At 44.7% G+C, this 4,873-nt stretch overlaps 1 long non-coding RNA gene across 1 annotated transcript; it reads right to left on the minus strand.

Annotated features, from left to right (window-relative positions):
• Positions 1 to 1,566, minus strand: LOC116093203. Its single transcript, XR_004119662.1, has 2 exons — positions 1,383 to 1,566; positions 1 to 973 (listed from the first exon to the last, which is right to left on the minus strand). It is a non-coding gene; the product is annotated as an uncharacterized LOC116093203 (long non-coding RNA).
• Positions 1,567 to 4,873: the final 3,307 nt, after the last annotated feature.

Genomic DNA, 4,873 nt, shown 5'->3' on the forward strand with positions numbered 1-4,873 from the left:
TTTGGTTTTTCAACAGATCCAGGTCTTTAAAGAATAGACTAAGAGAGTCTAAGTGTCATTTGCCAGCTACAAAGTCACAAAGTCTTAATAAAGTGATATGTGCAGTAGGTAACTTCCTGAACCAAAGGCTGCTACTGACAAGCTGTGGCTACATGTCTTGTTTCACCTGTCCTATAGTTATGAGATGGAAGTCCTGTGGGAAGCACACTCCTGCTTCTCAGGAAAGTTACAGTGGGACTTCAGTAGGAATACAGTAGGGATACAATAGGTATCCACTGAGCAACCTTCTCTTGTCAGAGCTCCTTGGTCTCAGAATTTGAGCTCTTATAGCTTCTGCTACATCTGAGAGTCTCTGAGTAGAGTCTTTTGGAATGGATTACCCTATCAGAGTCTTTTTGTTTGAGACAGGGTCTTTGTGTGTAGTCCTGTTGGCCTGCAACTCACATGTAAACTAGACTGGCCTTAAATTCACAGAGATCTGCTTGCCTCTATCTCTTATGTGCTGTAATTAAAGGTGTAGGCTACCACATTCAGCCTTGCCAGAGTTGTCTTGCTGTTGTTATTGTTGCTGCTGCGGCTGCTGCTGTTGAGACAGGGCCTCACTGTGTAGTCTTAGCTGGCCTGGAATTCACCATGTAGACCAGGCTGGAACTCAGATCCACCTGCCTCTTCCTCCCAAGTGCTGGGATAAAGGTGTGCATCACCTACCAGTTTTAAACTTATAGTGAACCTGAGTATTTCTAAGGGGCGAGTAACATGGGGTGGAAAGAGAGGTCGGCCTCCTTCCCTTTCTCAACTGGATAGTCAATACATTTGTATCATCATTTGCTAGAATTGGGGCAACTAGATGGCAGTGGATATAGCAGGTTTTACATTATGCTGATTTTGAGTATGGGTCACTTACCCTGGGGGCCCTCGTCCAGTCTTGAATCTCACTGATGAAGAGGGAGGCAGGAAAACCAGAGTAAGGTAACTAGTCAAGTAAAGAGGAAAAGATGTAGGCATCAGAGTAGTGTGAGCCAATTAAGGGAGAGGCTAAGGGCCATCTACCCATACCCCATCCTACCAGTAAGACTGGTGGACCATAGTCACTGCAAGAGGGATTTGGCCCCTATCCTACACCTTTGTTGATAGAGGAGCTGGAAGGGTTAGAGTAAACACACTCCAAGGCTGAGGAAGCAATACCACCCGGAAGTTTTTTCCATAGCACCTGGGAGTTCAGGGTTCGTCAGGTGGTTAGAGAAGTTAGGAAGGGCTCACAACCCCCACGGGCAGTCTTGGGTTCAGAAGAGCCTCCACGTCACAACCGCGCCCGCAAGACCTCTCGCTGGGTGATTGGGGACTGCGGACGGAGCCAGAAGTCACCTCCCATCCTCACCTACCTGGTCGAAGACTCTCACCTGCTTCTGTGGCCACAGAGTTCCTCACAAGCGGTGGCCAGGGCCGGCGAGTGAGACCCGCCCCGGCCGGGCCTCGTCCCGCCCCCACAGGCTCCGCCCCACCAAGGCTCCGCCCGCGTGCTAGGGCTCCGCCCTCTCACAGAAGCTCTCGCTCCTGGCGGGCTTGTGTCGGGTTCCTAACGGATGTGACGTTTCTGGAAGCGACGAGCTGACCCTATCACGTGAGACCCGACTGCCTAAGTCACTGCCTTTGGTGTGTGGAGCTATAAGTACATTCTTGTGTGGTTACCTCCTCAGATAAAAATGGGTGATAGGAAGATGATGTCAGAGGACAGTAAACTGATACTAAATTAAAGGTCATGTGGTGGTTGAAGTGATGGCTCAGTGAGTGCTTACTACTTTTTCAGGACTCTAGTTCGACTCCCCATGACCTACTTAGCAGCTTGCAGCTGTCTGTAACTATAGTTCAGGAGATTTGGCACCCTCTTCTTGCCCCTGCCCATACAGCCAAACATGCACATAAGATATTTTTAAAAAGGTGACTTGTATCAGGTGGTGCAGGTGGTTCTGATATTGCCATATTTGCTTCTTTTTTTTGAAGTGTACAAAATAAACTTGTTTATCTTATTATTTGTTTTGATCTCTCTCTCTTTTAATGAGGCTTGAAGACAGAAGCAGGCAAATCGCTGAGTTCGAGAGGCTAGCTAGGTCTACTGAGAGAGTTCCAGGCTGGCTGTCCAGAGCTACAAAGAGAAAGAAATCCTGTCTTAAAAAAATCTGTAAAATGGGGGCTGGTGAGATGGCTCAGCGGGTAAGAGCACCGATTGCTCTTCCGAAGGTCATGAGTTCAAATTCCAGCTACAGTGTACTTTTAATAAATAAATAAATCTAAAAAAAATCTATAAAATAAAATAAAGTAACGAGGCTTTTGAGATAGCTCAGTTGGTAAAAGCACTTGAGGCCTATCAACACTACTAGTTCAAAGGAGGGAAAGAACTGACTCCTAGAAGTTCTCTGACCTCTGTGAGTAGTCATACACAAATTATGCATACACAATTTTTTAAAAAGGGTGATTGTTCCCAAAGTTACTGGAGAGACTAGAATAAATGAGTATTTTTCTAAAATAAACTTTTTCTCAGATATGCTAGCACTCTGAAGGCTGAGACAGGAGGACTGGATTTTTTTTTTCCTGAGACAGGGTTTCTCTGAGTAGCTCTGGTTGCCCTGGAACTCGCTCTGCTGACTAAGCTGGCTTGGAACTCAGAGATCTGCCTGTCTTGCTTCCTGAGTGCTGGGATTAACATTGTGCACCACCACCTGACAGGAGGCTTGGATATTTAAGGCAGAGACAGGCATATTTCTGAGTTCGAGGCCAGCCTGGTCTACATAGTGAGTTCCAGGACAGCCAGGGCTATACAGAAAAACCCTGTCTCGAAAAATCAAATAAATAAATAAATAAATAAATAAATAAATAAATAAGGAGGTTTGATGGCCCAACCTGTAGCTGGGCCCAACCAGCAAAGGGAAGTGGAGGGAGGAGTTCAAGGCCACCCTCAGCTGTATAGCATGTTTAAAGCCAGCCTGAGGTACAGGAGACCTTACCTAACAAAAAACAAGTGCTATAGAAGGGGAGTGAGGGGGTGGATATGATCTAAATGCATTGAATTCATATATGAAATTACTGAATAATACATAATTTAAAAGCCAAGAGAAAATAACCCCAGAGAGACAAGAATGAGTGCATACTGCTCTTGGGGAAGACCTGAGTTTGGTTCCCACATTGTCATGTGGATTGCCACCTATAAATCCAGCTCCAAGGGTTCAGACAGCTGGATTCCAAGGGCACCAGCACTCACATATACTCAGACACATACATGCATACATAACTTAAAAAATTAGTATTTTTTGCTCAAGTCCAAGTGGATCAGGGACCTCCACATTAAACCAGATACATTGAAACTAATAGAAAAGAAAGTAGGGAAGAACCTCGAGCAAATAGGCACAGGGGAAAATTTCCTAGAGAAAACACCACTAGCTTATGCTCTAAGATCAAGAATTGACAAATGGGACCTCATAAAGTTGCAAAGCTTCTGTAAGGCAAAAGACACTGTCAACAGGACAAAATGGCAACCAACTAATTGGGAAAAGATCTTTACCAATCCTATAGCTGATAGAGGGCTAATATCCAATGTATAAAAAGACCTCAAGAAGTTAGACTCCAGAGAAACAAATAACCCTATTAAAAAAATGGGGTACAGGGCTAAACAAAGAATTCTCAACTGATGAACACCAAATGGCTGAAAAGCACCTAAAGAAATGTTCAATATCCTTAGTCATCAGGGAAATGCAAATCAAAACAACCCTGAGATTCCAACTCACACCAGTCAGAATGGCTAAGATAAAAAACTCAGGTGACAGCAGATGCTGGTGAGGTTGTGGAGAAAGAGGAACACTCCTCCATTGCTGGTGGGATTGTAAGCTGGTACAACCACTCTGGAAATCACTTTGGCGGTTTCTCCAGAAATTGGACATAGTACTACCTGAGGACCCAGCTATACCACTCCTGGGCATATACCCAGAAGATGATCCAACATGCAATAAGGACACATGCTCCACCATGTTCATAGCAACCATATTTATAATAGCCAGAACCTGGAAACAACCCAAATTGTGGAGCGCTGCTGCCACATCTTAAAGATGGTGCCTGCCATTCTTCTACTTTGGAGTAAACAAGTCCTTATTTGGCAAGAGAGTTGCACCTGCCAGTGGCCTGATCTTTTGTCATGACTCTGTAGCCAATGATAGCGCAAGACGTGGTATGGGCTCATGGGCAGTCCTACGAAGGGTATTTAAACAACACTCACGGACCATTCGGGGCACACCCTTTACTATGATGTAACTAAAAGCTCTTGAGTAAACTGTTGCTGGAAGGAACTCTTTCTTCCCTGCTGGTCAGGGTGATCGGCGCGGCACACCAAATGTCCCTCAACAGAGGAATGGATACAGAAATTGTGGTACATCTATACAATGGAGTACTACTCAGGTATTAAAAACAATAAGTTTATGAAATTCTTAGGGAAATGAATGGATCTGGAGAATATCATCCTGAGTGAGGTAACCCAATCACAAAAGAACACACATGGTATGCACTCTCTGAAAAGTGGTTATTAGCTCAGAAGTTCGGAATACTTGAAGTGCAATCCATAAACCACAAGAAACTCAAGAAGAAGAAAGACCAAAAGGTGGACATTTCATTCCTTCTTAAAAGGGAGAACCCATGGAAGGAGTTGCAGAGACTAACTATGGAGTAGAGACTGAAGGAAGGACAAACCAGCCTGATATAGCTGTCTCCTGAGAGGCTCTGACAGTACCTGACTAATACAAATGTAGAGGCTCACAACTATACATTGAACTGAGCACAGGGTCCCCAATGAAGGAGTTAGAGAAAGGACCAAAGGAGCTGAAGGGTTTGC

This window comes from Mastomys coucha, chromosome X, assembly GCF_008632895.1.
Source record: "Mastomys coucha isolate ucsf_1 chromosome X, UCSF_Mcou_1, whole genome shotgun sequence".
Lineage (NCBI taxonomy): Eukaryota > Metazoa > Chordata > Mammalia > Rodentia > Muridae > Mastomys > Mastomys coucha.